Here is a 10,114-nt window from a genome sequence, read left to right as displayed (position 1 = left end):
CTTCTTGGTATGTGTCTAATCATGGAAAAGTTAGGTAAATATCTACCTGAAAAAAAATCCACCCTGAACAAGTCCACTCTGATAACTATCACCACAGAAAAAATCCCTCTAGTAAATATTTTCTTCTGTAAAAAAATGGAAACCATTAAGTAGATGGATTTTTTTGAGACGATTTTTCCAGATACCATCATGTTACTGATCATCATGTTTATACACAGTGTGCTGTACAATCTAATTATGCTTGTTGTCTTGTATGAAATTTTTTTGTTTAAGATTTGGATACTGTGTCATCACTTCTTGAAAAAAAGAGAGTTCCAGTCTTTGTCTCCCCTGACAAGTTGTCGTTTTTTGTTGAAAACCAGGCAAGCCACAAACAAATCCTGACAATTTACAACCCATACGATTTCGAAATTAACTTCAAAGGTTTGTTTGTTTTTCATACCTGTACTCCTGTATATTTGTAATATTGTTGATTAGATGTACGAAACTTTTTCTTGTGATTTGTGCTTGGTATTAGTTTAAAAAATCTTTTTTTCCAAGCTTTCAGGGATTAAGAATCTATAACTTGCCAGTGTTTGTTGAGACAGCACTGAGAGACTAGTCAGAAACAGCTCGTCATTGGTCTCATCATTCAAGGCAGACATATGTAGCATTGTAGCAGAGCTCAAATATGTTTCAATTTCAGTCAATCAGATTGCTCATTTAGGGCAGCATAAACAAATGATTATGGTATGTGAGCAAGCTTTGTAATTTTACCATACACACACAAGATACTTTGAATCCAGGAAAAATTACGTTGTTTTCCGTTGTGGTAGAAGTTGAAAGCTGCCAACTGGTTTTGATTTTGCTGAGTTTTAGTCATCATCAGCTAACCTGAGAATAATGCAAAACAATATCCACTTCTACATGCATAAGAACTTTCTTAAAGTCCCACCAAGAGTGGAACAAGCTGTTAAGTTTTATTTATTTTTTATATGAATAACTATTAAGTTTATATAGCATCAGGGGTCACCAACCTTTTTGCATGCGGGTCACTTTGGCACTTAGAAGAGCTGTGGCGGCCGCACTAATAAAATTTAGACAAGTAGGTTGACTCTTGTGCTAGAACACATTACTAGGAACTAGGTTATCTCTAGGAACTAGGTTATCTCTTGTGCTGGAATGCATTTCGTTCCCAATATCCAGCGTTACATGTTGTTAATATTTATCTTAGAATACCGCAGCAACAAAATTAGTCGAATACGGTAACGCTACTGCCAGGCCAAGCTCCTTTAACAGCACTTTTGACTTCTTTAACAATGCCTAATAAACGCGGCTACTTGTTTTGCGCACTTGTAGCGAGCAAAATGGCCCGTTTCGGTGAGTCCGATCCCTTATCTGGGGATTTTTTCAATTTTTTTTTAAATTATTGGTTACCGTAGCCTAATTATCATTGCCGTTTTAGGGTTAGGGGTTAGAGCAGTGGTTCCCAACCTTTTTGATCTTGCGGCACCCTATCAAAGAGATAGATAGTTTGCGGCACCCTGGCAAAACTGGATCAATTTTATGAGGTTTCTGTATTTCAAATAACTGTATGAAATAACACAGAATGAGTTGTACAGTAGCCTATAGCGTGCGTAAATAAATGCATTTATTCAAAAGTTAGTGTGAAATTTGGGCTTGACTTTTTGCACAAAGTCCCTTAATATCTGGGGGCACATTCGATAAAACCACCCGCATTTCTTCCTCGATACAAGCAGTGGTTCTAGTTTTTTAGTTTTTATGTTCGTTAATACGGAAAATCCACTCTCACATAAGTAGGACGTGAAAAACTGCAGCAAAAGCACAATAGCTTTCTTTCCAACGCAAGGATATTCATTTTGAATTTTTATCTAGAACTCGTCAAGAGGCATCTGCTTGTACATAAGCTTAAAATTTCCATCGTTACGAATGTCAATTAATTCTTCTTCTTCTTTAAGATTCAAAACAATATGAGAGTCCAGTAAAAATGGATTTCTTACCCATGCGTAATTTTCCGTGGACAAGCTGGGAAAATACTTCTCAATTTTTTCTTCCAATGATTTTAGGTGCTGAGTTATTAATGAGACAACTTCTTTGTTTTTCATTTCAGAGAAATGTGAAAGCATGTCAAAGTTTCTGTTCTCCACTTTTAAGGACCACATTTGCAGTTTTTCTCGCAGTGCTTTCATTTTATCGGTTGAAGTTAGGAGAGTTTCGTTTTTGCCCTGCATTTTGGCATTCACGTTACTTAAATGGTCGAAGATATCTACTAAATACGCTATTTGGAGACCCAATTGTAATCGCAAAGCAATTCACAAAATTCCTCTAGCTTTTCAAGGCTGAAAAAAGAGAGCATTTCATCCTTCAATTCATATACTCGTGACAATGCTTTTCCACGCGACAACCATCTTACTTAGAACAGCAACGAGTCAAAATCTCTTTCACGCTGTTTTTCCTGGGCAAGAAAACGAACACTTGCCACGGATTATCTACTTACCGCCAGCGACTACCCCACTGAGCAATTCTCCAGAAAGGAGCAGGAAATAACTGCGAGACGCGAAACTTAATACGCACTGAAACTTGACTAGAAATAAATAAATCCCGCACTTAACGGGTTAAAGTTAATATAAAGAATGGACCGCAGTATTGCAATATCTCACGGCACCCTTGAGCATTGCAATTGGCACCCCAGGGTGCCGCGGCACCCCGGTTGGGAACCACTGGGTTAGAGGTTAGAAACTCACCGAATAGTAGCAGACCCTGTAGCGAGGCGAGCGGTTTCATCAGAATATTCATTGCCAAGCAAGAGTGGTGTTGTCGCTTCGCTTCAGAAAAGATATCTTGCCACTAACAGTTTCAGTAAACATGGAAATGTTTGACACATTGCAATACAGGCAACAATAGTGACCTGCAAACATATCACCGAAAAATAGACTCCAATAACAGGGAGAAACAACCAGGCTCCATAAAACAAACGCTTGTGGAAATCACCGAAAAAACGTTTCTATCGTAACTCATGAACAGTGTTCCCTGTAAAAAAGCAATGAGTTGGTTTTTCATCCTTTTTGTGAGAATCTATAAAACTGTCTTTCCTTGATTATTAGACAAATGTCACTTGCGGTGCTTATCAGCATGGCAAGAATTGTTGATTAACAACATTTTGCATTACTAAGCCAAATATTTTCATAATATATACAACCTCTTTTAATTTATATATAATATTTTTCCAATTTATTATAAGTTGAGTTAACACACTGACCTATTTTGCCAACAAAAACTTGCATAAAGGAAAAGGAACACTGCTCGTGAAACCCAATAACGGTGAAACGCACACTAGTGTTTACAGGACATTTATAAACTTAAAATAAGCGACCCTATGGCAACCAACCATTTTCGAAATTTGAAACCAGACGTTTTAATCAACCACTGAGACAGTGTGGCTGGATGTCGCATTGGAATAACTTTAAACGACCCCTACCTAAAACTACAATCTGATTGGTCGGTCGGTGGAATCATATGCAAACCGAAACTATGCTTCCTGGAAAGTATTTTTTGCCTTCATGCTGTTTAACTCCTCAAGAAAAGCATTTTTAGTTATACTTGTGCGCTGATACCTTCTGCGGGCCGCACATAAAAGCGTGACGGGCTGCCAGTTGGTGACCCCTAGCATATACCATGGCGACCTTGCGACCATGGAGTTCTTTCTACACTCCACTGCCGAGAAATACAAGTTTTTGGAGAAGTCTTGATGGCTAGTGTGGAGGCTACACCGGTATGGTTAGCAAAACATAATGCTCGCTGTTCTACAGTGAGGAGGCTAGTCAGGTAGTGCTGACAACAGGAAGATCGCTCTTTCTCAACTGTGCATATCCTTGGCGACAGTTAGTTTAGTTGTTTTCTTTCCACAAATGTAAGAATTCAATAGACTGGCAAAAACAGCGGTTGAAAACTATGTGACATGAATTAGTGGTGAGATACTGCTGAGTCCAGCCTCATGGGCGATCCTAGCTACTGGCTTGTGCAGCTTACCGTATTAATGTTTTACACAATTCAAAAAATAAAAATCTACTAATAATTTACTTTTGATTTCAGCTTAAATCATGCAATTCAATCAATTCAATCAAGTGCAGCATCATTGACCGCACAGTAGCTTTGTTTGATATGACCGGTCTGTTGGTTGTTTGCTTTCACCGTAATCAAAGCTTTTGTGTTTAGTTTTATGCACTGCCCCTGATATCTACTCCGTAGGTGAAGGCGGGAAAGGCGTCATAAAACAGCATTGCAGTTCAGACATGTGAGTCTTTTTCATCGTTTTGGAAGTTTTTTTTTAACTAATGCTAATTCATTGCCCTACGTTAAGTAAGCCTTATACTTGTTCTTTCAATTCTCACTGAACTCCTAAGGTTGGATGCACCACTGGCGGACTTTTGAAGCGGCCAATTATGCTAACTGTGTGGTTAGTTAATCGTAAATTTGTTGTGTAAAGATTATATTGCTAGATACTAGATAGTAATCGGCGATTCGAATCAACTGATTAAGGTTGGCAACCTATTATATATTCACATCTTTTGAAATTTCTCAGTGCGTCTAGTCCACCAGAAACAGACCGAAAAGCTTCGATTTTTTTCTGTTAGGCTTGACCCATTGAGAAATTTCAAAAGATGTGTATTGATTGCATGAAATCAGCAAGGTACCTGTTCACCTTTAGTAGCGATAGGTGCTGCCTCTTAATCTTCTCCACACTTCCCAAAATCTTGCTACACATCCAGAAATTGAAGCTATCAGAATGGCATTAAATGAAAGTGTTTTCTGTTGAAATATAGATTTATATTGCCAGGATGATGGCATAACAGAACAGGTCAAAAATGGGTAATTTCGGCAAAAAAAATTTGGACTCTTGAGGTAAGGAATTCCATCATCTGAGCGCAAAATAGTTTTCAATTTCGGATTTTTAAGTCAAAACCAAGGGAATCAATGCAAGAAGCTACAAAATTCAGGGGTCCCACTCGGCATAAAATCATAAAAAATCATAAAATTTTGCTTGATTTGGTAAAAATCATAAAATAGCATAAAATTTAGACACAATCATAAAAAATCATAAAATTTAGTTGTGATGAAGAACTGAGCATGTAAAAATCAAAAAATTGATATAGTGTAATGTGTAACAGTTCCAACCATGATAACAGAATAATTATTCGTGCAACGATTGTGACGCCGTCTGTTGAATGCACTGATTTAGGATAACATGTGGTTGCGTAATCAAGTCCAGCGTTGCCTGTGGAGCTGGAATTAGAAAAGGATCGTAGCTAGATACTTTCATTGCATGTTTTAAACATCATTAGACATAGGCTAGACAAGTAGACGCTGACAAGATTTCAAGACATTGCAGTTATTGTGGGAGAATGGTGAAAGGATAATTTGACAGCAATGTTTTGGGAAAAAGCGTAGGGTTAGGCAAGGAAACTATTGAGGCCATTTGCAAGCAATGTGTTACCCAGGCCTCGAAATTCATGGCGGACATGTCCTTAAATCTTGAATGGGACTTCTGACATTATTTCCTGCAGTTTTTGCCTCAGCAAAAAAACTTCAAGTCAAACATTGCATCCACCCAGAGATACAAAAGGATTTCAGAAGCATTAAAAGATCCTTTGATTGAATATATTTCATTTGTATCATTTGCTTCTGGTGACTTTGAACGGTTTTTAGTCCTATTCCAATGTGAAGAGCCACTGATTCACATTCTTTACTCAGCAATCTGCTATCTGATCACGGCTTTGTTTAGTAAATTTATCAACAACAAAAAAACATCATCCACAGAGTCAGAAAATCTTTTGCTTGATGTCACAAAGAACTTCAGAAGCCGTTAAACTTGATTGATGCTGGAACACGAGCAAAAATTTTAGTCAGTGATATTGCAGTCCTTACTGAAGCTGACAAGAAATTTAAATCTGACTGTCTGAACTTTTTTGTGGTTGCTACAAGTTACCTTTTACATCATTTGTCATTCCATTCATCTGTTCTTAAGCAGGCACAATTTTTGGGATGCAATCTCGATCTTTTCAGGAGGAAAATTTTAAAATTGCCGATACTGCGATCAGCCACTTAGGCTTTTTTTAATTTTTTCTCTTGATCTTTTCAGGGTACGAAATGAGGGTACGAAGTGTTTAGAGCAGTGCTCTTCAACCGGTGTGCACAGTGCACCCTAGGGTGCACCAAAATATGCATGGGGTGCACCAGTACGAAAAAGTATACACGGGTGCATCACAAACTTGTCACACTAAACAGATACTTTTAACAAAAACTTTCTGTGAGGAAAAATGAACCATTAATATTTGACTTTCAGGATATTAGAAAAAAGATGTAAGTTTCAAGTCATTTTGCAGCAACTGAAGGACTATCAGCGGTCGGCAACCTGCGGATCCGGAGCCGCATGCGGCTCTTTTATCTCTGCGCTCTAGCTCACGTGATACTTTTTTGTACTAGTTCGTGTCACAATTAAACCATTGTGGTGCAATAATCAAAAACCGAATAGTTGCAACAAGGAGACGCAACACTTTACCTTTGTAGCTACGGTTTGCTTTGCAGCTAGTAATGGTAATTTGTAGCTATAGTCAGTATACAATTTTGGTAAAGAGGTCACTTTCTTCAACCACAGACATATACAACCATAGGCGTAGCCAGGGGGGGCGAAAGGGGCCATGGCCCCCCCCAAATTTTCCAAGTTTGGATTCTGAACTTGAGCCCTTTGTTGAAAATGTAATAAAATTTGTAGAAATTTGTAACGTTTTCCAAGACATCTGGCTATTAACACCTCCAAGGACTTGTTTTAGACACACAGAAAGACACCAATAAATTTTGCAAATCGTAAATCGCGCAAAATTTACGCGATTTACGTTTCTTTGTACTAATTTGTGAAAGCAATTTCAGAAAGGCTTACTCTGTTGGGTTTTTGTGTAGTTATTGAGTTTTTGTGTAGCTGAGTTTTTGGTGTTCTCTAATTTTAGCCGCAGTGTTTGCCCGTTGGTGTGTAAGAGCTACCTTTAATAAGTTAATAGCTGTTTATCTGCTAATAAATTTCATACAAATATTACCCTAAAAGTGTTTCTAGAAAGCGCTATAATCCATTATTTGAGTGTAATTTTTCAAAAATTTTCCGGGGGAGCATGCCCCCGGACCCCCCTAGATTACGCGTGCCTTCGCCACGCTCTAACCCCCACCACTTTCATTGCTTCCCTTGCTCAACCCACCAGGATACGCCACTGCACATCAAGTGGCGATGGCTTAAATCAAACACTTTGTTGTTCTCTTCAGATCATCAAATATTTGGCCCCCCCCCCCAAATTTTTTTCCTGGCTACGCCACTGTATACAACCAAGCAACCACACGTATGTGTATGGCCGAAAACGTTTGTAGCTTATAGTTTATGTTCAATTTTAATGGATTATGTTAAATGCCGTGTGGTTGCTTGGTTGTATATGTCTATAGTCAGTATAGCTAAATATTGTATCTAAATATTTAATTTCAGCATTACTTGAATGGATTTGTATTGATTAATCATAAATAATAGCTAAATGCAAGAAGAGAATAACTCGAACAAAAGGCTTTCCTGTAAGCGTTAGGTTTTTGCTGTAAGCAGTCAATTTTATGGTGCGGCTCAGATTTTTTATATCGCTTTTACCTCAGTTTACCTTTTAAGTAAACAGGGTGCATGAGTTCGTCACAACAACTTTAAGGGTTCACCAAACCAAAAAAGGTTGAAGAGCACTGGTTTAGAGTACGAATTAGGTTGCACCCAATTTTTGTACCCAGAAAAATGAAATAATGTTGGAGCTACAACTTCTATCGTCAATCTAACTTGGACAGTCTCCAATTGCCTTAAAAAGTGTCCTGCAAATGCTTTTGCAATTGATGTACATCTGTTTTAAGAGAAGAGCTTTATGATAAGGCAAGACTGCAGTGGTAATGGTATCAATCTAAGGATATTCTAGATGAGTTTTACAAAAAGACTGATCTTGAAAGTAACAAATAGCTACACCAATTCCCAATCTTCCTACTGGACTCAAGCACTAATCAAATATGGTTTAACAGTAACACCCCTACCAAAAGTGTCTTCCTACAAGAGAATTGACTATTATTGGACAAAAATTGGAGGCCTGTTAGATGATGCTGGGATAAAAAAATATCCGCAACTATTTTGTCTTGCAAAATATGTTCTAACATTAAGTCATGGTAATGCCAGTCCTGAAAGAAGTTTCTCCATTAATAAACATTTGATTGATTCACATAGAAGTTCTCTTAAAGAAATCACAATTGTTGCACTGAGAATGGTGAAAGGTGAACTAAATCGGTATGATGATGAGGTAAACTTTCCCATTAACAGAACACTAGTTTCAGAACTAAAAGGGTGCTCATACAAAGTATATGGCTGACCTTGAGCAGGAAAGAGGTCTTGAAGAAAAATTGAGAAAAGAGAAAGAAAGTGCTCAGGCTACTGTTGAAGCCAACAATATGGCAGAAAAAACAAAAGGAAATCGAAAAAATTGAAGATGAAATTAAAAAAAACTGAAGCAAGCATTAAAGCTGCTGATGAAATTATTGGAGATGGGCATGCAAAGCTTCAGGAGGCATTGTCAAACAAAGCGTTGGATCGAAAAGTTTTTCAAGCAGCTGAAGCAAGAATTGACATCGCCGTAATCGTAAAAGAAAATGTGAGAAAGTGCTTGCTAATGCTGTAGGCTCCAAACTGAAATTAAAAAGAAAAGATCGTAAAAGGGAATTCTTTACCAATTAACTTTGTTTCAACAAGTTAAGTTGACTTTGAAATTGAACGAACGCCATTTTCAGTCTTATTTCTTTTATTTCTATTTTGTTCGTGTTTCAACTGCCTTGCTGTGAGTGTGAAGTAGCCTAAATTATGCTGACTTGCAAACGGTATCTCTCTTAGTTTTTGTTTGCATTTTCTTGATCTAGTATGGCTTATTAGGTTTTTTGTACTTCAGAATCAGAAATTTTATCATCATCATCCTATCAGAAATTTTATCATCATTATCCTATCATTTTTCAATTCAGTGTTGTGAAGAGGCTGCACTATACTATGAATGGCCGCTATAGTTTTTCATAGGGTCACTTTGGCCACTAGTCGAGTAAGGATCATTGGTTATGATACCTATGGAGGTTTATTTTAAGTTTAGAGTTAAGCCTGAACTTATTTAAAGTAAGGTCATGACTCGGTTCGAGATCTGAAATAGGGCTAGATCAGCTTTGGGTTGCATTAACCATATAGTGGCCACTCGTATTTTAGAAAAGCCCCTATTAGTGTTAAAATATAGGTCTGTAGCTATTTGAAACTAGGTATTCTACTGTTCTTGCATTTAATTAAGTGACATAGTAGCCAACTAGCCATGTTCTACACTATGGTATTGCAGCTTCCTGAACAGTTGTTTCGTTTATTGTAAAGCACTATTGCATCACATATTTCACTTTCTTCACACATTACATATTCATTTTCTTTATTTTTTAGGCTGGTTGTAGTAAGAGTATAATAATATAATAACTGATTTACGGCACTCAGCAAAGCAGGGTGATCTGGACATTCAGTTTGACCATTTGAGTACCGGTAATGTTACTAAAAAGTTGGTTTACATGAGCCATGCTAGAAAGATCAAGCCACAGCAAATACTGATTAACAGGTCTGTTCCAAAGGAATTACGATAAGTTAGATTTCTGCAGAACCTAGAAGTAGCCTACTGGTTATTCCCAATGTCTTCGCAAGTCTGTTGTTGCATTGATTTGATTTTTAAAGTGCAGCTTGCTCTGAACTGAGCTAAACAATTTAACCATATTGAAATAATGTAAAGAATAACAAGCTTACAGTATATTATTATATGTTTTGTACTTCCACTCAAAAGCTGTAGCCTATGTTGGGTTTGACGTGATGACTTGCATTGATTGTTTTTCCGTAATCGCTGTTTATCCTTAAATTGTAAAAAGAAATACTTTAAAAAATTTAATATAACAAAACATCGAGCTCTGATGTAAAATCATAAAAAAAGCATAAAATTTTGATGAAAAATCATAAAAAAAATCATAAAATAACCAAAAAAATCATAAAATT

Source organism: Aplidium turbinatum, chromosome 16 (genome assembly GCF_918807975.1).
Source record: "Aplidium turbinatum chromosome 16, kaAplTurb1.1, whole genome shotgun sequence".
NCBI classification, from domain to species: domain Eukaryota; kingdom Metazoa; phylum Chordata; class Ascidiacea; order Aplousobranchia; family Polyclinidae; genus Aplidium; species Aplidium turbinatum.
Note: the sequence above shows the minus strand (reverse complement) of the source record.